Raw genomic sequence first — 24,685 nt, 5'->3', positions numbered from 1 at the left:
ACAAATGGTACCTCATAAAACTGCAGGGCTTTTGTAAGGCAAAAGACACTGTCATTAGAACAAAACCGCAACCAACAGATTTGGAAAAGATCTTTACCAATCCTACATCTGATAAAAGGCTAATATCCAAAATATACAAAGAAGTCAAGAAGTTTGACTACAGATAACCAAATAACCCTATTGAAAATGGGGTTGAGAGCTAAACAAAACATTCTCAGCTGAGGATTATCCAATGGCCAAAAAACAGCTAAGGAAACTTTCAACATCCTTAGTCATCAGGGAAATGCAAATCAATACAACCCTAAGATTCCACCTCACACCAGTCAGAATGTCTAAGATAAAAAACTCAGGTGATAGCAGATGCTGGGAGGATGTCGAGAAAGAGGAACACTCCACCATTGATGGTGTTAATGCAAACTGGTACAACCAGTATGGATATCAGTCTGTAGGTTCCTCAAAAAATTGGACATTCCATTACCTGAGGACCCAATATACCTCTCCTGGGCATCTACCCAAAAGATGCTCCAACATTCAACAAAGGCACATGCTTCACTATATTAATACCAGCCTTATTTATAATAGCCAGAAGCTGGAAAGAACTCAGATACCCTTCAACAAAGGAATGAATTTAAAAAATGTATTACATCTACACAATGGAGTACTACTCAACTACCAAAAACAGCAACTTCCTGTAATTCATAGGCAAATGGACTGAACTAGAAAATATCATCCTGAGTGAGGTAACCCAATCACAGAAAAACACAGTTGGTATACACTCATTGGTAAGTGGATATTAGCCCAAAAGCTCAAATTATCCAAGATGCAATCCACAGACCTCAGGAAGCTCAAGAAGTATGACCAAAATGTGGATGCTCCCATTCCTTCTTTTAAGAAAAATATCCAAAGGTAGGGATATGGAAGCAAAGTTTAGAGGAGCAATTGAAGGAACAGCCATTCAGAGCCAGCCACACATGTGCCCCATATATACACAGCCACCAAAACTAGATAAGGTTGATGAAACTAAAAACAATGCATCCAGAGCATGTCCAATACAGAGGTCAATGCTAGCAGGAAACCAGTGAACTGAGAGTAGGACCCCCTTGGGCAGAATTAGAGGAAGTATTGAAAGAGTTAAAGGAGATTGCAACCCATAAGAACAACAGTGCCAAGCAACCAGAACTTCCAGGGACTAAACCACTACCGAAAGTCTATACATGGACTGACCCAGGACTCCAAATACATATGTAGCAGTGAATAGCCTTGTTGGAGCACCAGTGTAAGGGGAAGCCCTTGGCCCACCTAGTGTGACTCCCAGTTCAGGGGAATATGTGGGGACAGTAAGGGGGGTAGATGAAGGAAATATTCGTACGGGGAATGGGGGGATGGGGGTTTATGGACAAGAAACCAGGAAAGGGAATAACATTTGAAATGTAAGTAAAGAAATATAATTAAAAAAAGAAAAAAGAAAGAAAAACGAAGAAGATGGAAACATTCAGTGCCTGTCCGGAGACAGAGCAGGTGTCACAAACGGCTGTCCTTCACAGATTTTAGACTTCATTCTGAAACTAATAGAAGGGACAGCAGGATGGTTGAGATGTTCAGTACAAAGCATTTGTTTATATTTGTGATTTTGAAGACATTTGTACCCACTTCCTAATCTGGAGTTATGCTAATGCTTATCCTTTGACAAAGATATGGAGAACAAAAGAGGTAGCCACAGAAGTTGAGACCTCTCACCACGTTCTAGAAACAATACCAAAAATAAGAAGAAAAGCAGCCACTTAGCATGGTTAAAGTCTCAGTGTGGCTTCTAGTCCACAGGACCTTTATTTTCTGAAATGATACTTAAAATATTCAGTTAGTTTTATGACAAGACCCCAAAACCTGAAATTTGGGTAATGTGCCTGAATATATCAGTAGTTCTTTTCTTGCTGCAGATTTGTTGTAGCACAAACAAGTCCTGTTTTCTGGTTTCTTGATATTTTTTCCTTGGAATAAACACATGTGACTAAAAGCTATACACAAACATATAACTGTAAGTTAGAGAAACTTGTAGTAGCCTACTTGAGTAACACAACCTCTCCATTCCTCATCAAAGTTCCCGCCACGAGTCTTTTATTCTTGTGTTCTTTCCATCATGCCTCTGTGACTTGTGGCCTTGTGTTAGGAGCACTAAGTTTGACTTCATATCTCTTGTTCCTGGGTTAGGAAATTCCTTGTTTCTCCTCTACAATTGCCATTCACTCAGAAGCATAAAGAGATCTCTGCTCAAATTCAAAGGAAAGGAAGAGACTGGAACTTTTCATTGCTTGTAGCTCACAGCTGGTGTACAATCCTCTCGAAAAACTGCGGATCACAGACTTGACTATGCTCAACCCAATCTACGCACACATGAGGTTATGGGGTGCAGATATTTGGATACTTTCTCCTTATAGGATTCTCCATGTTTCCACAAAGCAACACTGCCATCTATGGCTGGCCATTTGGGCATACTGCCCCATCTCAGCTTCTTTCATGGGCCCCTGCAGCTTGTTTGTATGTACGAGATGAGCACACATCTTCTGGTGTCCCCAAAAGACAGAGCAGTTTCCTTTTGGGGGAACTGAACCTTGGAATTTCCTGAACCTTTCTTTTTTCTTGCTTTCTTGTTTCTAGTCGCTGGGTCCCTTTCTCCCATTTCTATCCTATCTCCTAATACATTGAGTCTACCCTAATTCAGATTTACTCATTTTTTTCTCACTCAAAAGTTGTCAGCAATGCTGATGTAATGTTTTGGAGTATTCCTATTACCATTCGATAAGGTCAGTGTATTCCCTATATCACTTTAATGAAGTAACACCATACCTCCATGGTGGTTTCCCTTAGTTTCAAAGGTTATACATAATGTCATCTGTAGGGTCCTAAAGGGAACTTAGGAGATCGTCCTGTGGCCATACTTCTCTAACACTGTGACTGGCCATCATAGATGGCTTTTTCTTTTGTGGTTCCCCCTCAATCATTCCAGATTCTTAAAGGAAGGAAATTATTAGCATATCTGAGAGACACCATCAAACATTCTGTATGACCAAGGTAACTTGTGGGTCTGTCAGGACCTACTAATCAGAAAGCTTAGTCTCTGTTTAGAGTAGGTAAGCAGAATCTTCCTGAAATTTGTGGACCTCTGTTCTAACTAACCAAGGTAACTATAGAATAGAGAGGAGTTGAATTCCAATTCTATAGACTTTTCAGTGAGTTGTTTTCAACCAGTTGTTTACTTAGAGTAAGCCAGGCAAAATTAAGAACACTAGGTTACTAGGTAAAAAGGTCTACACAAAGGTGATTCAAATTCAACAGGCGTCACCTTCTCCATGGTAACAAGGAGGGGAGGGAACATAGATGTAGGTCATATGAGTAAATATGGATAAATTGAAAGGCCCCTCTTTTCCTCATGGTCAGTAATAGGGAAAGAGAAAAATATTATATCATCCTGCAACCTTATTTTTGTAGAGAAGGCAGTCATTATTATTTATTATTATTATTATTATTATTATTATTATTATCTTTGATCCCCTTTTACAGTCCAGTCATTATTCCCCTCCCAGCCTACCTTCTAACAGTTCCTTATCCCATTCCTCCTCCTCTATATCCAAGAGGATGTCCCCACAACCACACCCTCCCACACCTACTAGCCCTCTGCACTCCCTGGGGCCTCAAGTCTCTCAAGGGTTAGGTGCTTATTCTCTCATTAAAGCCAGACCAGGCAGTCCTCTGCTGTATATGTGCTGAGAGACTCAAACCAGCTAGTGTATGCTGTCAGTGTCTGAGAGATCTCGGGCATCCAGGTTGTTGAGTCTATTTCGCCTTCCAATGTGGTCACCCTCCAACTCAACTTCTTCCAGCCTTTCCATAATTCAACCACAAAGGTCCTCGACTTCAGACCATTGGTTGGGTATAAGTATCTGATCTGCTCAGTCATCTGCTTATTTGGCCTCTCGGAGGGCAGCCATGCTAGGCTCCTGTCTGTACATCACAGCATCAGTAATAGTGTCAGATCTTGGTGCCTCCCCTTAAGATAGGTCCCAATTTGGGGCTACCTTTCCCTCAGTCTCTTCTCCATTTTTGTCCCTGAAGTCCTTTTAGATAGGAACAATTCTGGATTAGAGTTTTTGACTGTGGGATGACAACCCCATCCCTTCACTTGATGTCTTGTTTTTTTACTGGAGGTGAATTCTACAAATTCCCTCTCTGCTGTTGGAATTTTATCTAAGGTCCCTCCCTTTCAGCCTTTAGATCCTCTCAGCTTCCATAGTTCATTTTACTGGAACTTAGGTCTTCACTACTAGTCCCCCAATACCTGACCATGTTCCCCCTTTCTCCTACCCCTTCCACTCCTCTCTCCCACTCACATTCCTCCCTCTCTCTGCCATCTTCATTCTTCTCCTTCCCAAGTATGATTGAGTCATTCTCACTTGGGACCTTTGACTTGTTAACCTTCTGGAATTCTGTGGAATGAGTCCTGGGTATTCCATACAGTTTTGGGCTAATATCCACTTATTAGTGAGGAAGTATCATGCATGCAATTTTTGGTCTGGGTTACCACACTCAGGATGATATATTCTAGTTCTATCCATCTGTCTGCAAAATTCATGATGTCTTCAGTCACAGTAGGTGAATAGTTATCCATTGTGTAAATGAATCACATTTTCTGTATTCATTTTTTGTTGTGGAACATCTAGACTGTTTCCAGCTTCTGGAAGTACCACAAATAAGGTTGCTATGAACATAGTGGAGCAGTGACCCTGTGGCATGGTTGAGTACCTTTTGGTTATATTCTCAGGAGTGGTACATCTGAGTCTTCAGGTAGATCTATTTCCAGTTTTCTGAGGAATCTCCACATTGATATCCAGAGTAGTTATACCAGATACAATCCAAGAAATATAGAAGTGTTTTTCTTTCTCCACATTCTCGCCAACATGTGTGAGAGGTTTTGATCTTAGCCATTCTGATCATCTTTTTGATTTAAATTTCCCAAGTCAACAAGGAATTTGAACATTTCTTTAATAGCTACTGAGCCATTCCTGTTGTGAATTCTCTACTTATTTCTATACTCTAGCTTTTTGATTGGGTTGTTTGGTTGTTTGGAGGTTAGCTTCTTGAGTTCTTTACATATTTTGGATATCAGTCCTCTATAGGTTGGGATTATAGGTGTGGAATTACTGAACATTTTTCCCAATCTATAGGTTGCCAATATGTTCTGTTGCTTACATCCTTTACATAAGCTTTTCAGTTCCAGGCTTCCCACTTATCAATTCTTGATCTTAGAGCATGAGCCATTGGAGTTCTATTTAGGGAATTCTCCCTTGATTGTGCCCATGATTTTGAAGTTCTTTTCCACTTTCTCTTCTGTTAAACTCAATGTATCTGGATGCAAGTTGAAGTCCTTGATCAACTTGAAATTGAAGTTTGTGCAAAGTGAAAAAATATAGATCTATTCTCATTTTTCTACATACATACTATCATTTAGACTAGAACCATTTATGGAAGATGCTTTCTTGCTTCCATTGTATATTTTTGGCTTCTTTGTCAACAATAAAGTGTTCATAAGTGAATGGGTTTGTTTCTGGGTAGTCAAATCTATTCCATTGACCAACCTGTCCATTTCTGTACCCATACCATGCAGTTTTATCACTATTACACTATAGCATAGATTGAGGTCAGGGATGATGATTTTCCCTAAAGTTCTTTTATGGTTAAGAATGTTTTTGCTATCCTGGGTCTTATTTTCTTTTTTTTCATATAAAATTGAGAAATGCTCTTTCCATTGCTTTGAAAAGTGTGTTGGAATTATGATACAGATTACATCAAATCTGTAAATTGCTTTCTGTAGGTTGATCACTTTTACCTCATTAATCCTACCAATCCATAAGCATGAAAGATTTCTCCACTTTCTGAGGTCTTCTTCTATTCTTTTCCTGAGAGACTTGAAGTTATTGTCATACAGATTTTTCACTTGTTTGGTTAGAATTACCACAAAATATTTTATATTTTTTGTGACTATTGTGAAGGTTGTTGCCTCATTTTTTTCTCAACCAGTTTAACACTTTTATAAAGGAATTTTTGAGTTTGAGGGAATTTGATATATGACCACTTTGCTGAAGTTGTTTATTGTCTGTAGAAGTTCTCTTTTAGAGTTCTTGGAGTCACTCATGTATACTATCATATCATCTTCAGATAGTGATACCTTGACTTCCTTTTGTTGTCTTATTGCTTAAAACTTTGAGTAATATATTAAATAGGTATATGAAGAGAGGGCATCCTTGTCCCTGATTTTAGTAGAATTTCTTCAAGTATGTCTCCATTTAGTTTGATATTGGCTGTTGTTTTGCTGTATATTGCTTTTATTAGATTTAGGTATAGGCCTTTAATTACTGATTTCACTAATACTTTTAACATGAAGGAGTGTTTATTTTGTCAAATGGCTCTTTCAGCATCTAATGAGATGATCATATAATTTTTTTGAGTTTGTTTAATAGTGGATAAATGTTAATGAATTTTTGAATATTGAATCATCCTTGCATCCCTGGAATGAAGCCTACTTCATTATGCTGAATGATTATTTTGGTAATGTTCTTGTATTCAGTTTGCTAGAATTTTGTTGAGTGTTTTTGCATCAATACTCATAAGTGAAATTTTTCTGAAGTTCTCTTTTATTTGTTGGGTCTCTGTGTGGTATAGTTATCAGAGTAATTGTGGCTTCATAGAGTGAATTAGATAATGTTTCTTCTGTTTCTATTTATAGAATAGTTTGAGGAGTGTTACTATTAGTTCTTCTTTGAAGGTGTGGTAGAAATTTGCACTAAAGCCATGTGGCCCTAGGCTTTTTTTGTTTGGGAGGTTTTTAATGACATCTTCTATTTCCTTAGGGAATATGGGCCTATTTAGATAGTTTACCTGGTCTTGATTAAGTATGTAGTTTCTATCTAGAAAGTCTTCCATTTCTTTTAGATTTTAAAGTTTTATTGATTATAGGCCTTTGTACTAGGATCTGATGACATTTTTAATTTCCTCAGTTCCTGATGTTAGGGCTCCCTTTTCATTTCTGATTTGTTAATTTCAATACTGTCTTTGTGCTCTTTAGTTAGTTTGGCTAGGGGTTTATCTATCTTTGTTGACTTTCTCAAAGAACCAGCTTTTGATTTTGCTGATTCTTTCTTTGTATTTTCTCTTTGTTTCTATTTGGTTGATTTCCGTCCTGAGTCTGAATATTTCCTGCTTCTACTCCTCTCGTGTATGCTTGCTTTCTTTCATTCTAGGGCTTTCAGGTTTCATTTTAAGTTGTTAGTGTAGGATCTTTCCATTTTCTATATGAGGCCACTTAGTAATATGAATTTTCCTCAAAGCACTGCTTTCATTGTGTTCCATAAGTTTGAGTATGTTGTGCTTTAATTTTCTTGAATTCTAAAAAGTCTTTAATTTCTTTCTTTATTTCTTCCCTGACTAAGTTATCACTGAATAGAGAGTTATTCAGTCTCCATGGGTATGAGGGTTTTTTGTTGTTTTGTTATTATTGAAGTCTAGCATTATTCCTTGGTGATTTGATAAGATGTATGGGATTATTTCCATCTTCCTGTATGGGATGAGGCTTGTTTTGTGATGGAATATATGGTCAGTTTTGGAAAAGGTACCATGAAGTGCTGAGAAGAGGGTATATTCTTTTGTTTTATGGTGAAATGCTCTCTGTATATCTGTTAAATACATTTGTTTCCTAACTTTCTGTAATGCTTTGTTCAATTCCTTCACCGGCTTGATTGTGTTTTCCTGTATTTCTTTAAGGGATTTATTTGTTTCCTCTTTAAGGACTTCTACCTGTTTACCTGTGTTTTCTTTTATTTCTCTCAGTAAGTTATTTATATCCTCCTTAAAGGAATCTATTATTTTCACGAGATAAGATTTTAGGTCAGTCCCCTGGTTTTTATGTGTGTTGGTGCACTCAGAGCTTACTGTATTAGGAGAACTGGGTTCTGTTGTTTACAGTCTTCTGCTTCCCTCTTGTAATCTGCTTGTTTCTAGTGTTAATGGCTTGCATGTCTCTGTTTGGAGCCTGCTTCATGTATCATTGGATTGTTCCAGGTCACTTGGAAAGGCTGTGGCCCTGGCTACAGCAGACCCGTTGGGAGACCTTCCGACTCTGGAGGTCTTCAAAGGAGCAGACATACTGATAATCTGCTCACTGGAAGGTACAGACAGGAAAGGTGCTAGGGTTCAACCGGGGGTGGGTTTGGTGTGGAGATGGGTCCCTAGTCTGCTGGGATCCTCATAGTTCCCAGTTGCTGCGTATTTTGGGGGAGAGTATCTTTCCTGTGGCTCTTGATGTAGCAGACCTCCTGGGTGGCCTAACACTATGGGGTCTTCAAAGGACTAGACACACTGATGATCTGCCCAGGCTGAAAGGACAGGCAGGATGGTGGCTCAAGGGCAGTCATTTATCAAGTTGTCAGGTTACCAGCTTTTGAATTGCAAGCGCTTGCTGATTGTAAATATGGTCTTCCAAACAGTTATCTGAAGTCTGGCCATGGAGCATCTAATCTTCCCTGATCATCAGTGCCAATCCCCACACATCCACAGCCTTAAAATATTTAAAATCATCATGAAGTTGGCCTTTCCAAATCAAATGTTTTTTTTTTTTTCTGGTAGGATGACAAGTGAGACAAGGCTGACTATCGCTATTAACCAGTGCACAGACTACAAAGGAAAAAGCCAAAGGAGAGAAAAAATGTCCTCAGTGATTGCAAGGGGTGCCACATGGTCATCCATCACAAACTCAATAATCCCAACAGATGGCATGAATGGTAAATAATAAAATTTAATGTACCAAGGGCCAAGTTTCAATTGACCCCTAAAAACTGTTCCATCAAAAGGTTTTGATTGAACAAAAATTGGCTAAAATTGGCTAACTACATACTCTTAAACACTGAAAAGTAAAGGAGATCCAAATTTTAAATGATTTTTATTTTCTTATACTCTAGGTCATCATATTCCCCAGACACTGGGCTTAAGTCCATATGAGATGCAATATGGACAAGTGTTTCTCCCTCATAATTTTCTATTCGGTGAAAGAACTGTTGCCTGAATACTGGACCTCATGGATTTGTCTCAACTTTCAACACTAAAGCCAAGAACTAGATACGCTGTTTTGTTTTGTTTTTTATTTTAACTCATAGCTTGAATGCCAGTTAAATCTTTCCTTTTCTCTTCCCTATGCCCACCTGGACAGAACTTCATCTACCATGCAGGCCAATAAAATAATGATCAAAGTGCCTGAAAGCAGATAATGGGCTCATCATTCTTGGATTAAGTCTTGGAGGACAAAGAGAGAAAAGCAACCCAAACAGTTGGGTATGGAAGGATGCTATTCAGAGCCCCTGGTGGTATTCCTGTGAGCTTTTGTACGGGCATGTTTAAATGTTCTTTGTTCCGGCTTCTGTTGGTTATATGGCTCCAGCATGAATTATTAAGCTTTTGCAAATACCCCTGCCTGATCACAGAGGAATGGAATTGTTTTCCTCTGCCAAAAGGATCTAGTCTTACCCTACCTTCCATTCTTTACTTGTCTTTACCTCTTTCCCTGCTTAACTAAGATACCTGTCAAGGACTTTTTTTTTGTTTGTTTGTTTTGTTTTGTTTTGTTTTCAGTTTAATATGTGAACACAGGTACCCTGAGCAGGCCCTGGTTCAGTTTTTGTTTTTTTTTTGTTGTTTTTGTTTTTTTTTTTATTAACTTGAGTATTTCTTATATACATTTCAAGTGTTAGTCCCTTTCCCGGTTTCCGGGCAAACATCCCCCTCCCCCCTCCCCTTCCTTATGGGTGTTCCCTTCCCAACCCTCCCCCCATTGCCGCCCTCCCCCCATAGTCTAGTTCACTGGGGGTTCAGTCTTAGCAGGACCCAGGGCTTCCCCTTCCACTGGTGCTCTTACTAGGATATTCATTGCTACCTATGAGGTCAGAGTCCAGGGTCAGTCCATGTATAGTCTTTAGGTAGTGGCTTAGTCCCTGGAAGCTCTGGTTGCTTGGTATTGTTGTACATATGGGGTCTCGAGCCCCTTCAAGCTCTTCCAGTTCTTTCTCTGATTCCTTCAACGGGGGTTCTATTCTCAGTTCAGTGGTTTGCTGCTGGCATTCGCCTCTGTATTTGCTGTATTCTGGCTGTGTCTCTCAGGAGCGATCTACATCCGGCTCCTGTTGGTCTGCACTTCTTTGCTTCATCCATCTTGTCTAATTGGGTGGCTGTATATGTATGGGCCACATATGGGGCAGGCTCTGAATGGGTGTTCCTTCAGTCTCTGTTTTAATCTTTGCCTCTCCCTTCCCTGCCAAGGGTATTCTTTTTCCTCATTTAAAGAAGGAGTGAAGCATTCACATTTTGATCATCCGTCTTGAGTTTCGTTTGTTCTAGGGATCTAGGGTAATTCAAGCATTTGGGCTAAGAGCCACTTATCAATGAGTGCATACCATGTATGTCTTTCTGTGATTGGGTTAGCTCACTCAGGATGATATTTTCCAGTTCCAACCATTTGCCTACGAATTTCATAAACTCGTTGTTTTTGATAGCTGAGTAATATTCCATTGTGTAGATGTAACACATTTTCTGTATCCATTCCTCTGATGAAGGGCATCTGGGTTCTTTCCATTTTCTGGCTATTATAAATAAGGCTGCGATGAACATAGTGGAGCATGTGTCTCTTTTATATGTTGAGGCATCTTTTGGGTATATGCCCAAGAGAGGTATAGCTGGATCCTCAGGCAGTTCAATGTCCAATTTTCTGAGGAACCTCCAGACTGATTTCCAGAATGGTTTTACCAGTCTCCAATCCCAACAACAATGGAGGAGTGTTCCTCTTTCTCCACATCCTCCCCAGCATCTGCTGTCACCTGAGTTTTTGATCTTAGCCATTCTCACAGGTGTGAGGTGAAATCTCAGGGTTGTTTTGATTTGCATTTCTCTTATGACTAAAGATGTTGAACATTTCTTTAGGTGTTTCTCAGCCATTCGGCATACCTCAGCTGTGAATTCTTTGTTTAGCTCTGAACCCCATTTTTTAATAGGGTTCTTTGTTTCCCTGCGGTCTAACTTCTTGAGTTCTTTGTATATTTTGGATATAAGGCCACTATCTGTTGTAGGATTGGTAAAGATCTTTTCCAAATCTGTTGGTTGCCATTTTGTCCTAACCACAGTGTCCTTTGCCTTACAGAAGCTTTGCAGTTTTATGAGATCCCATTTGTCGATTCTTGATCTTCAAGCATAAGCCATTGGTGTTTTGTTCAGGAAATTTTTTCCAGTGCCCATGTGTTCCAGATGCTTCCCTAGTTTTTCTTCTATTAGTTTGAGTGTGTCTGGTTTGATGTGGAGGTCCTTGATCCACTTGGACTTAAGCTTTGTACAGGGTGATAAGGATGGATCGATCTGCATTCTTCTACATGTTGCCCTCCAGTTGAACCAGCACCATTTGCTGAAAATGCTATCTTTTTTCCATTGGATGGTTTTGGCTCCTTTGTCAAAAATCAAGTGACCATAGGTGTGTGGGTTCATTTCTGGGTCTTCAATTCTATTCCATTGGTCTATCTGTCTGTCTCTGTACCAATACCATGCAGTTTTTATCACTATTGCTCTGTAATACTGCTTGAGTTCAGGGATAGTGATTCCCCCTGAAGTCCTTTTATTGTTGAGGATAGCTTTAGCTATCCTGGGTTTTTTGTTATTCCAGATGAATTTGCAAATTGTTCTGTCTAACTCTTTGAAGAATTGGATTGGTATTTTGATGGGGATTGCATTGAATCTGTAGATTGCTTTTGGTAAAATGGCCATTTTTACTATATTAATCCTGCCAATCCATGAGCATGGGAGATCTTTCCATCTTCTGAGGTCTTCTTCAATTTCCTTCTTCAGTGTCTTGAAGTTCTTATTGTACAGATCTTTTACTTGCTTGGTTAAAGTCACACCGAGGTACTTTATATTATTTGGGTCTATTATGAAGGGTGTCATTTCCCTAATTTCTTTCTCGGCTTGTTTCTCTTTTGTGTAGAGGAAGGCTACTGATTTATTTGAGTTAATTTTATACCCAGCCACTTTGCTGAAGTTTTTTATCAGCTTTAGTAGTTCTCTGGTGGAACTTTTGGGATCACTTAAATATACTATCATGTCATCTGCAAATAGTGATATTTTGACCTCTTCTTTTCCCATCTGTATCCCCTTGATCTCCTTTTGTTGTCTGATTGCTCTGGCTAGAACTTCAAGAACTATATTGAATAAGTAGGGAGAGAGTGGGCAGCCTTGTCTAGTCCCTGATTTTAGTGGGATTGCTTCGAGTTTCTCTCCATTTAGTTTAATGTTAGCAACTGGTTTGCTGTATATGGCTTTTACTATGTTTAGGTATGGGCCTTGAATTCCTATTCTTTCCAGGACTTTTATCATGAAGGGGTGTTGAATTTTGTCAAATGCTTTCTCAGCGTCTAATGAAATGATCATGTGGTTTTGTTCTTTCAGTTTGTTTATATAATGGATCACGTTGACGGTTTTCTGTATATTAAACCATCCCTGCATGCCTGGGATGAAGCCTACTTGATCATGGTGGATGATTGTTTTGATGTGCTCTTGGATTCGGTTTGCCAGAATTTTGTTGAATATTTTTGCATCAATATTCATAAGGGAAATTGGTCTGAAGTTCTCTTTCTTTCTTGTGTCTTTGTGTGGTTTAGGTATAAGAGTAATTGTGGCTTCGTAGAAGGTATTCGGTAGTGATCCATCTGTTTCAATTTTGTGGAATAGTTTGGATAATATTGGTATGAGATCTTCTCTGAAGGTTTGGTAGAATTCTGCACTAAACCCGTCTGGACCTGGGCTCTTTTTGGTTGGGAGACCTTTAATGACTGCTTCTATTTCCTTAGGAGTTATGGGGTTGTTTAACTGGTTTATCTGTTCCTGATTTAACTTCGATACCTGGTATCTGTCTAGGAAATTGTCCATTCCCTGAAGATTTTCAAGTTTTGTTGAATATAGGTTTTTATAGTAAGATCTGATGATTTTTTGAATTTCCTCTGAATCTGTTGTTATGTCTCCCTTTTCTTTTCTGATTTTGTTAATTTGGACGCACTCTCTGTGTCCTCTCGTTAGTCTGGCTAAGGGTTTATCTATCTTGTTGATTTTCTCAAAGAACCAACTTTTGGTTCTGTTGATTCTTTCTATGGTCCTTTTTGTTTCTACTTGGTTGATTTCCGCTCTGAGTTTGATTATTTCCTGCCTTTCACTCCTCCTGGGTGTATTTGCTTCTTTTTGTTCTAGAGCTTTTGGGTGTGCTGTCAAGCTGCTGACATATGCTCTTTCCTGTTTCTTTCTGCAGGCACTCAGAGCTATGAGTTTTCCTCTTAGCACTGCTTTCATTGTGTCCCATAAGTTTGGGTATGTTGTATCTTCATTTTCATTAAATTCTAAAAAGTTTTTAATTTCTTTCTTTATTTCTTCCTTGACCAGGTTATCATTGAGTAGAGCATTGTTCAATTTCCAAGTATATGTGGGCATTCTTCCTTAATTGTTATTTAAGACCAGTTTTAGGCCGTGGTGGTCCGATAGCACGCATGGGATTATTTCTATCTTTCTGTACCTGTTGAGGCCCTTTTTTTGACCAATTATATGGTCAATTTTGGAGAAAGTACCATGAGGAGCTGAGAAGAAGGTATATCCTTTTGCTTTAGGATAAAATGTTCTATAAATATCCGTTAAGTCCATTTGGCTCATGACTTCTCTTAGTCTGTCTACATCTCTGTTCAATTTCTGTTTCCATGATCTGTCCATTGATGAGAGTGGGGTGTTGAAATCTCCCACTATTATTGTGTGAGGTGCAATGTGTGTTTTGAGCTTTACTAAGGTTTCATTTACATATGTAGGTGCCCTTGTATTTGGGGCATAGATATTTAGGATTGAGAGTTCATCTTGGTGGATTTTTCCTTTGATGAATATGAAGTGTCCTTCCTTATCTTTTTTGATGACTTTTAATTGAAAATTGATTTTATTTGATATTAGAATGGATACTCCAGCTTGCTTCTTCTGACCATTTGCTTGGAAAATTGTTTTCCAGCCTTTCACTCTGAGGTAATGTCTGTCTTTGTCTCTGAGGTGTGTTTCCTGTAGGCAGCAGAATGCAGGGTCCTTGTTACGTAACCAGTTTGTTAATCTTTGTCTTTTTATTGGGGAGTTGAGGCCATTGATGTTGAGAGATATTAAGGAATAGTGATTATTGCTTCCTGTTATATTCATATTTGGATGTGAGGTTATGTTTGTGTGCTTTCATTCTCTCTGTTTTGTTGCCAAGACGATTAGTTTCTTGCTTCTTCTAGGTTATAGCTTGCCTCCTTATGTTGGGCTTTACCATTTATTATCCTTTTTCGTGCTGGATTTGTAGAAAGATATTGTGTAAATTTGGTTTTGTCATGGAATATCTTGGTTTCTCCATCTATGTTAATTGAGAGTTTTGCAGGATACAGTAACCTGGGCTGGCATTTGTGTTCTCTTAGGGTCTGTATGACATCAGTCCAGGATCTTCTGGCCTTCATAGTTTCTGGCGAGAAGTCTGGTGTGATTCTGATAGGTCTGCCTTTATATGTTACTTGACCTTTTTCCCTTACTGCTTTTAATATTCTTTCTTTATTTTGTGCGTTTGGTATTTTGACTGCTATGTGACGGGAGGTGTTTCTTTTCTGGTCCAATCTATTTGCAGTTCTGTAGGCTTCTTGTATCTATGGGTATCTCTTTTTTTAGATAAGGGAAGTTTTCTTCTATGATTTTGTTGAAGATATTTACTGGTCCTTTGAGCTGGGAGTCTTCACTCTCTTCTATACCTATTATCCTTAGGTTTGATCTTCTCATTGAGTCCTGGATTTCCTGTATGTTTTGGACCAGTAGCTTTTTCCGCTTTACATTATCTTTGACAGTTGAGTCAATGATTTCTATGGAATCTTCTGCTCCTGAGATTCTCTCTTCCATCTCTTGTATTCTGTTGGTGAAGCTTGTATCTACAGCTCCTTGTCTCTTCTTTTGGTTTTCTATATCCAGGGTTGTTTCCATGTGTTCTTTCTTGATTGCTTCTATTTCCATTTTTAATTCCTTCAACTGTTTGATTGTGTTTTCCTGGAATTCTTTCAGGGATTTTTGCGATTCCTCTCTGTAGGCTTCTACTTGTTTATTAATGTTTTCCTGTGTTTCCCTAAGGGAGTTCTTCACGTCTTTCTTGAAGTCGTCCAGCATCATGATCAAATATGATTTTGAAACTAGATCTTGCTTTTCTGGTGTGTTTGGATATTCCATGTTTGTTTTGGTGGGAGAATTGGGCTCCGATGATGCCAAGTAGTCTTGGTTTCTGTTGCTTGGGTTCCTGCGCTTGCCTCTCGCCATCAGATTATCTCTAGTGTTACTTTGTTCTGCTATTTCTGACAGTGGCTAGACTGTCCTATAAGCCTGTGTGTCAGGAGTGCTGTAGACCTGTTTTCCTCTCTTTCAGTCAGTTATGGGGACAGAGTGTTCTGCTTTCTGGCGTGTAGTTTTTCCTCTCTACAGGTCTTCTGCTGTTCCTGTGGGCCTGTGTCTTGAGTTCACCAGGCAGCTTTCTTGCAGCAGAAAATTTGGTCTTACCTGTGGTCCCGAGGCTCAAGTTCGCTCGTGGGGTGCTGCCCACGGGCTCTCTGCGGTGGCAGCAACCAGGAATACCTGTGCCGCCCCTTCCGGGAGCTTCAGTGCACCAGGGTTCCAGATGGCCTTTGGTGTTTTCCTCTGGCGTCCGAGATGTATGTACAGAGAGCAGTCTCTTCTGGTTTCCCAGGCTTGTCTGCCTCTCTGAAGGTTTAGCTCTCCCTCCCACGGGATTTGGGTGCAGAGAACTGTTTCTCCGGTCTGTTTCCTTCAGGTTCTGGCGGTGTCTCAGGCAGGGGTCCTGACACTCCTGGGCCCTCCCCCACGAAAAATGGCTTTGTAAATGGCTTCTAGGTTTTCATGTAGAGGTGGGTTAATCTTAGAAATTATGCTATGAATCTTTGGGTTCTTTTTACTGAAATACTGGCTTAGTTTTACTTCCTGTCTTTAACGTTAGTTATTCACCATACAGATGCCTAAATTTAACTTTATTTTCTCTGGGTTTCTCTGATAATTCTCAAAAGCTTAAAGGCAGCAAGAGTATAGATAGACACTAAATCTTTCTATTCCCTCACTTTAGCTCATATTGTAAGTGATTTCAGGTCTTACCTCATTTGTTTTTTGTTTTCTTGTTTGTTCTTTCTTTCTTTCTCACATGATATATTTTAATCATGGTATCTACTCATTTAACTCCTCCCAGTTTCTTTCTATGTTTGTTCCCACCTTTATTCACTCCCTTTCTATCTCTCACTAGGAAAAAAAATCAACAGGTTACTAAGGTATAATAATAAAATAAAACAAAATAGAAAAAAATAGAAAAGAACAAAACCAAATACACCAAAATAGGATAAAACTAACACAAAGAAAAGCGCCTAAGGGAAGGGACAATAAAAGGGACAACTTGATCAGTTTTTATGAGTTTGGAATCATTCCATTGTCTCTGCTGCTGTTGATATACACCTTTGATCTGCTATGTTCTGACAGGATGCAAAGTGTTATTTAAATTTTCTTGATTATATTGAGAACTGCTTTTTGTCTGGGTATGTACATGGTCAGTTTTCCAGACAGTTCCATGCGCTCCTGAAAAGTTGTATTATTCTGCATTTTTGTGAAGTGCTCTGGAAAGCTTTTAGGTTCATTTGGTTTATGACACCAGGCAGTTTGATACTTTCTCCTTTTAGTTTTTCCTTCTTCATAAACTGTCTATTAGTCAAAGTGTGGCACTGAAATTTTGCACACTATATCTGTGGTATGGTCAATAAGAAATTTATTTTGTCATATTTTTTGTGAACATGGGTACACTTTTGTTTGGTACATTGATGTAATGTGTTCTTGGTGGATTTTTTTTGGTAAGTATACAGTATTGCTGTTAATGTTACATAGTAAAATGGCTTCATTCCCTTTACTGGATGTCTATCATTGGTTTGAAGATATGTTTCTTGGGTGCATCAGAAGATTGGATCACTATTTCCCATTCATTCTTTTAGTCTGTGTCCTTTTTTTCTAAGATAACATTTTTATTATTTGGAAATTTTATAAACACTCAATTCAAAGTCCTCCCATCCCCTTCCCCAAACCGTCTGATGAGAGAGAGAGACAGAGACAGAGACACAGAGACACAGAGAGGCAGAGACAGAGAGACAGAGAGACAGAGACAGAGAACCAATTTGTGTTGGCCTTATATTAACTGAAGCATTTTCAAACATTTGATGGCCACCCCCTTAAAGAAAACTAAGTTCTTTTATACACATTATCTGTGGAGAACTACATTTCAGAATCCTTATTACAAATTTTAAGAGTTCTTTTCCATGGCTTCCTGGCTTGACTGTTGGGGACAAGGAGTAATGCTAAATGGGGGTAGAGATTTTCATAGAAGCCTTTTGTAATTCCTCTTCTCAATTGTTCATCTGCAAATATTGCTTCATTGCCCTTTAGAGTCAATGGAAGCATGGATTATGGATTTCTACATAGCTTCTTGTGACAGCATGAACCATGGACATCAACAGGGGTCTCTAAGGCCTGGGCTATGGACACCAATATAGACTTTGGTTGCTGCTCAGGCCACTCACATTTAAATGGACTCTGTCTTAGTCTCTCTCTCTCCCTCTCTCCCCCCGCCTCTTTCTCTCTCTGTGTGTGTGTGTGTGTGTGTGTGTGTGTGTGTGTGTGTGTGTGCGCGCGCACGCGCGCGAGCTTAATTGGGGAATTGAGTTCATTCATTCATAATGAGATATGGATCTACTTTCCCTCTCTAATTCTTAGGAGGTTTGGTAACTATATGCTGCTTGGTTAGGAATTACTTTTTGATACTATAAGGTGTGATCACTGGAGGTACCATGTAGAATTATGGGAGCTGACAGGAATAGTGATGAAGGTTAAGAACGTACACAGGACAAAGGTAAACATGTTGTTCCACCAAGATCTTCTTAGTTCCCTGGGAATGAGGTTAGAGAATGAGAAGAGGATAGAGCAGGTAGTTTGCTATCGAGATAGAGATAAGACTATGGGGATAGATGTGAGAAGAGTGAAGATCTGAACCTAGAGTATTATCTTGTTCTCAGGACTACTTGGAGGGCTTGCTGGCATGTTACCAGAGAATTTGTGCTGGAGTTGGAGGTTTGGACAAAGGAATAAGTGGAGAAGAACTTTGGAGGAAACTGTGTGAGTGAACTGCTGGAAATGAGGACAGAGGAAAGAAGACCCCAGCAGGTAGTCTGCAACAGAGCTGAGGATGTGGAAGGTAGATTGGATTTGGAGGAGAGGAGGAATAGGTAAAGATCTGTGGTTATCCTACCTGCTTCTATGGCAAGTTGTTCCCAAGGAAAGTTTACTGTTTGGGGGGCCTTGAACAATGGGATGTATTGCTGAAAGTGAGGTTAGAATGCTGTGTGATCTGCTGCTTGTGGGAGGGATGCAGGGTGGGAGGAAGGGAGGTAAACGGGAAGCAGAGGTTGAAGAATGTAGTCTTCTACAGAGCTGGGGATGCAGCTGGGGATTAGATTTGGAAAGTGTGGAGGAAAAGATTTGCAGTGAGCTTTACTGTTTCTTTGGCTGGGTCAGGCTCTTAATTCTTGTGGTAGTAATGTTTCAAGGACTATTGGAAGATGTGGATGAACCCCTCCCCCCTTGTCTGCTTTGTACCACACCTCTCATTTCTCAGGCAAGACTAGGCAACAAGCACATTGCCTTTCCTAAGAAGTTAAAAGACTCTGTACATAGTTATATTAAACCAAACTCATCTATCTAGAAGAGCATAAAGTAAGTCACCGAGAGACTGACACCACCAGTCCATGAATCTTGACATGTTATCTAGGTAGCAGTGGGGATCTGTTTTTAAATACTAATTATTCAAGTTCATCTCAGAATGATGGAGACCTCGGGACAGAAAATCACCTATATATCAATAACTTAACTTAATATTTAAGATATATTTTTATAGCTACCATATTATAACCTTTACATATAGCTAAAATAACTGTACAAAAAAACTATTATTACAAAGCCATAAAAATCATTGTAGGGAAGCAGGAAAACTACAATTACATTATCGCTTAATACAGAAACTTTTAAAAAAGTATTCTTAAGAAAATCAAGCTATGATGGTTCAACTTTTGAACCATTGATGGCTTACATTAGCTACTTTTTTACATGACTTTCTACAAAATACAGGATAAGGACAAAAATCTTATTAATGCAGAAAAGCCTTAGTTTGGTTTACATTATTCCAATAGTTTTTCATGGCATTTTGGCATGAAAAACATGTTAGTCCAAGAATGATGCATCTGGTCACATGTTGTCCCCAGTAAGAAAGTATAGGGAGACAAACCGCAGCACTCCCTTACATTTTCTTTTATATTTAGCCACACTGTCATCTTAGGGAATGGTAGCACGCAGATTCAGGGTACATCTTCCTTCTTCAATAAATCAAGTCCAAAAATCTTCTTATAGACATGCCTAGAGGCTTTGCTCATGGGTGATTCTAGAACTTGTCAAGTCGTCCATTAGTATTAATGACTACACCTCTTAAGACTTATAGGTACCCTTAGTTCATGATCTCCACATTTGTATTCCTACTACATTCAATTAGTCTATTATTATCTTAATCAGGACACAGATTAAAAACATACCTTAAATAGGAATGTAAGTCTTAAATAATAGTCTGACATTTTCTTTCATGACTCAGTGAAAAAAGTTATCATTTGCTCTCCTTAAACATCATTTGTATCATCCACACTACTTCTTAGGGACATGTTTCCAGGACATTGGAATTTGAGACTATTATCATGTTAGTTGTCTTTATCATGACACAGGCCAAAAATGAAAAATATTTTGGTAGTTGGGCCAGAGGATTTGCAAATTTAAGACTAAGTAGCCTACAGAGGGAGTCAGGGCCATGCTAAGGAAATTGGTGAGCCTTATCTCAAACTAAAGAGTTAAATAGTTCTAAAGTTGTAGGTCAGTAGAAAACCACAACAGAAGTTCAGCTGAGAATCTCTGAGGCTCTTGCTAAAGTACACACCATCACAAGAAACAAACCCTGAGAGTCATATCTGGGATCAGTTTGTTTATATCTATAGCTTAGAGTTCGGAAGGAGAAGATAAGCAACAGGATATGATTGTCTTACCATATTTCATATATACAGCTTTATTTTACAAGTAAAAAGAAGAAAAAAATATTGAAATGACAAATGAATAGACACTATAGAATTTAAATGTTCGCCTGTGCTAGTATGCATGGTTATGTAACTACAGTATGAGGACTCCTGTTCTTTATTTCTAGGAATATGGGAAGTCAGAGTTTGTGAAAGAGATTTTGAAAATTAAGCATTTTGATCACCATTGAGGTAATTCATTCACTCTGTTTATACATTTCCAAGGCTATTAGAACATTTGCAAATTTAATTTTTTCATTCCCTTATTTCAATTTTTACAGAAAGGAGAAAGTTGTCTTCATATTTATATAATATTTAGCATTGAGTCAACACAATTAAGTATTCAACAAACGTTTCAACTCAGGAGATGAATTCAGGGGAGGAAATACGAGGGTGGAATTATGGTGCAAACTCCCTAATAAAGATGCACTCTGTATGCTAAGCTCCAGAGCCTACGACTTGTCAGTTTTCACTTACCAGAATGAAAGTGTTGAAATATTTCTATAAGGGATGACAAAACAAATCGTAAAATGTTTTGGATACCACTGATGCTTTTAGAGCTGTTTACCCAGAAAGCACTTTTGACATTACAGCAAAATTGAGCAATTACCATTACAAAGGAGAAAGACATGCTGCCTTGATAATACAAGTGATTACCGCCCTCAAACTGTGCTCTGATAGAGTTAACTCTTAAATATGCTCATGCAAATCAATTTGGAAGAACAATTTTAATACTGACAGAGGCTAGAAAAGACATTTTTCTTACTTATTTTTGAAAACAGTTTTATTATTTATAGAAACATATAAACATAAATAAGAAAATTATTATGTATCAATTAGTTTTTATTGTAGAAATTGTTGGCTGGCTTTTTTGGCTTTAGAGCAGTCAGAAATCATTTCAAAACAGTAAGCCTGTCAACCTCAGTACCCAATTGAGAACATTTATTTGTAAATGGAGAACAGCAGGCTAATTGTCCTGGTGAACACAGAAAGTATTATGTCATTGCAGAAATATTGTCAACAAATATTTACTGAGCATGAAGAACCGTAGTGCCACATAGAAGAGAATTATAGATACTGTTTTCCCAATATCTCTGAATTATGTTTTCAGAAGTAGCTGTTGTTCAGGGCTATGCAGATGCATAAACCTTATGCTTTAAAGTTCAGATAGATCTGAATGTATGTTATTAAGTAAACCATCTTTGCTTTCACAATTACTCCCAATGAGTCTATATCCAAGTAGAAGCTTTATGAATCTAATTTATTTGTATCTTTTTCATACGCTTTGAACTCTCAATTTGATTAACAAATGTGGCATCTTAGATATGAAATAAATTCATGCCCTTGAAAGATTCAGAGATGAAAAATATCTGATGTTGCTTTAATGTGAAATAAAATTTTCAATTTTATATTAAATTATTGAAAAAGCAAAATAATTTTTTTCAATAATTTGCTTCCTGGCCAGTCTCATCAATTTTCAAAATTGTTTTGCAAAATATGTAAGGCTTATATAGATGTGAAAATTATTGTCAAAACTAAATGGATGAGAGATACAGAAAGATGGATTACTATTCTAGATTAAAATAATATAAGTATTTTTAAATTGAAAATGTGAACAGTCATAATTTATAGCTTTACAACGGGAGTTAAGGACACATCTGTCTGTTAGCACACTCTGTATCTGACACATGATAAAAACTAGTATGTTATGACTATTCTTATATTTATCTAATCTTGCATGTGCATGGTATATGTGTGTGCTCATGATTATGTGTGGGTAATTGCATACATGTGTATGTGTTGGCCAAAGGTCAATGTAACTTTCCACCAGCTTTTCTGAATAGAGTCTTTTACAGAATCTGATATTCATAGATTCACTTAAACTGACTGAAGACTGAGTTCAAATTACCTCTTTATCTCTGACTTTCAAGGGGTGGGATTACAGTTTATATTCATTTGTTTAAGATTTCTTTTTTAATTTACATTATTTTATTTAATTACATTCCAGTCATTTCCCCCCTTTAGTCTCCCCTTCCTATAGTTCCTCATCTCATTCCTCCTCACCCTTGCCTCCAAGAGGGTGCTCTCCAACACCCCACCCTAACACATACACACACCAAGCTCCACCCTTCCCTGGAGCCTCCAGGCTCTCCAGGATTAAGCATATCTTTTCCCACTGATGGTAGGACAAATAGACCTCCACTACATATGTGCCAGGGGCCTCAGACCAGCTGTGTATGCTCCTTTTTGGTGGCTGTATCTCTGGGTGCCCTCTGGAGTCTGGGTTAGTTGAAACTACTGACCTTCTTTATTTATGTGCTTGAGTGTTGTAACTGACTGAAATAGCACCATGTGCATACCTATTGACCACAGAGGACAGAATCGGATGTTCGGTCACCTGAAACTGGTTGCCAGCATCCCTTTGGGTGTTGCAAATTAAACCCAAGTCTTCTAGAAAAACAGGAAGTACTCTGAATCACAGAGCTATTTCTCTAATTCCTATGTGCCCAGTTTCTGCAAGTTCTGTTGATTCTACTTAAGTCCTCATGTTGTATGCTAAGTAGTTTTCAACTGAGTCATCTTCTCTGCCCTAAATAAGTTTCATATTTATAAACAATCTTACCTAATCACATGCAGTCACGATTGATTACATTAATGCAATAATTTCTAACCTTTACTACTTTCAAGTTTCAGTACAAATCAAGTTATAAAAACGTAACCCAGGTGGAAAACCCTACCCAAAAATCTAAGTGTTAACACTTTCCAGGTTTTAAATATGAACTCATAAAAGTATCACTGTAGCACCATTCACAAATTCTTTTTCTGAATGTATAACAATGTGGGTTTGGTTGTCTTCCCTGCAGTAACTGAGCATAATGATGCATACCTTGAAACTTTGATGACCAGGAGGTACATAGTTGAGAATTGGCAGTTGAAGGCCAGCCTCAGCTCCAACAATCTATGTATAAATAAAAGGGAAGGAGGAATGCAGGCAGGCGTAGTTTTAGGGAAGTTATTAGGTAGGGAGTAGGGTGAGTTCTTCCATCCTCTTTATCCCCATAGTCATCGCTTCCTGTGCCATCTGCACCAGACTAAGAGCTACGCCTTTGCTACAACTGACCAACCAAATGAATCATTACTCTTATACAACACCATTAGGTTGAAGTAGTATTTTTTTCCTGATCCTGTGCATGCAGCTGGTTTTAAAGAATAAAAAAAGGAATGTGTATTTTATAGTTACTCCTTTCACTTGTTTAACCCTTCCCTGCTTTCACATTCTATGTATTTGTATCTCATTCTACTGTAAACTATCAATCTATCTTTAAAATCTGATCTTTCCAAATTAACCTAGCTGGGATTTTACAGCCCACACAAGATCTGCAAAGGTTCAAACAAGCCCAAACACAAGCACTGAGAAGTAGAAGTAGGCGCCAAATCCTAACCAAACCAAGAATTTTTTTTTCACAATCGATACTCACTAGGACAAGGAAAAATAAGTTTTCTTTAATGGAGTGTCAGTGCTGTACTCCAATGCAAAACAGACTCAGGTGTTGATAGGTATTTTAATTCATTTGGTATTTCTGTTTGTAGGTGATAGAAAAAATGTGGGAGAAGTATGTGGAGGGGAAAGACACAATCAAAACATATTGCATAGGAAAAACGTGGAAAAAACTTTAGGCACAAAAAAGGCAAAGGATTCTGATCAGATTTGTCTCATAGCCTAAGTTATCTGTTTCGAGATGTTGGATGGTGTATTCATTACTTTTCTGTTACTGTCATGAACTACTTTGGCCATGGCAACCGGTAAAAGAGTTTATTTTGATTTACCGTTCTAGATGTATGAGAGTCCATCATAGTGGGGAGGCAGAGTAGCAAGCGGTAGGTATAGCAGCAGGGGCAGAAGCTTTATATCCTAAAGCACAGTATGAAGCAGAGAGTGTAATTGGAACTAAGCAAGACTGTAATAGTTAGACCTCCTCATGCAGTGCCACCTTGTGGGTACCAAGCATTAAAGTGCCACACACTATGTAGGACATTTCCACTCAATACAGCAGAGCCGGGTGAAGGGCAATGTAGATAAGCTGCCACCTATGATTGTTTTGTGGTATACAACCGTTCAAGAAAACTCCATAGAGAACATGAACTAAATAACTTTTATTTCCCATACAAATGCAACTGTATTTATCTTGAGATACAGCCAAATCTCAATTTCTCTGCAATTTATTGTCACATTCAAAACTGAGACTAAAGGAACAGCCATTTGGAGCCTGTCCTACATGAGGCCCATATATATACAACCACCAAAGCTAGATAAGATTGATGAAGCTAAGATGTGCATGCTGACAGGAGCAGAACATAGACGTCTCCTGAGAGGC

Source organism: Rattus norvegicus, chromosome 8, assembly GCF_036323735.1.
Source record: "Rattus norvegicus strain BN/NHsdMcwi chromosome 8, GRCr8, whole genome shotgun sequence".
Lineage (NCBI taxonomy): Eukaryota > Metazoa > Chordata > Mammalia > Rodentia > Muridae > Rattus > Rattus norvegicus.
This window is presented reverse-complemented; position numbering follows the sequence as displayed.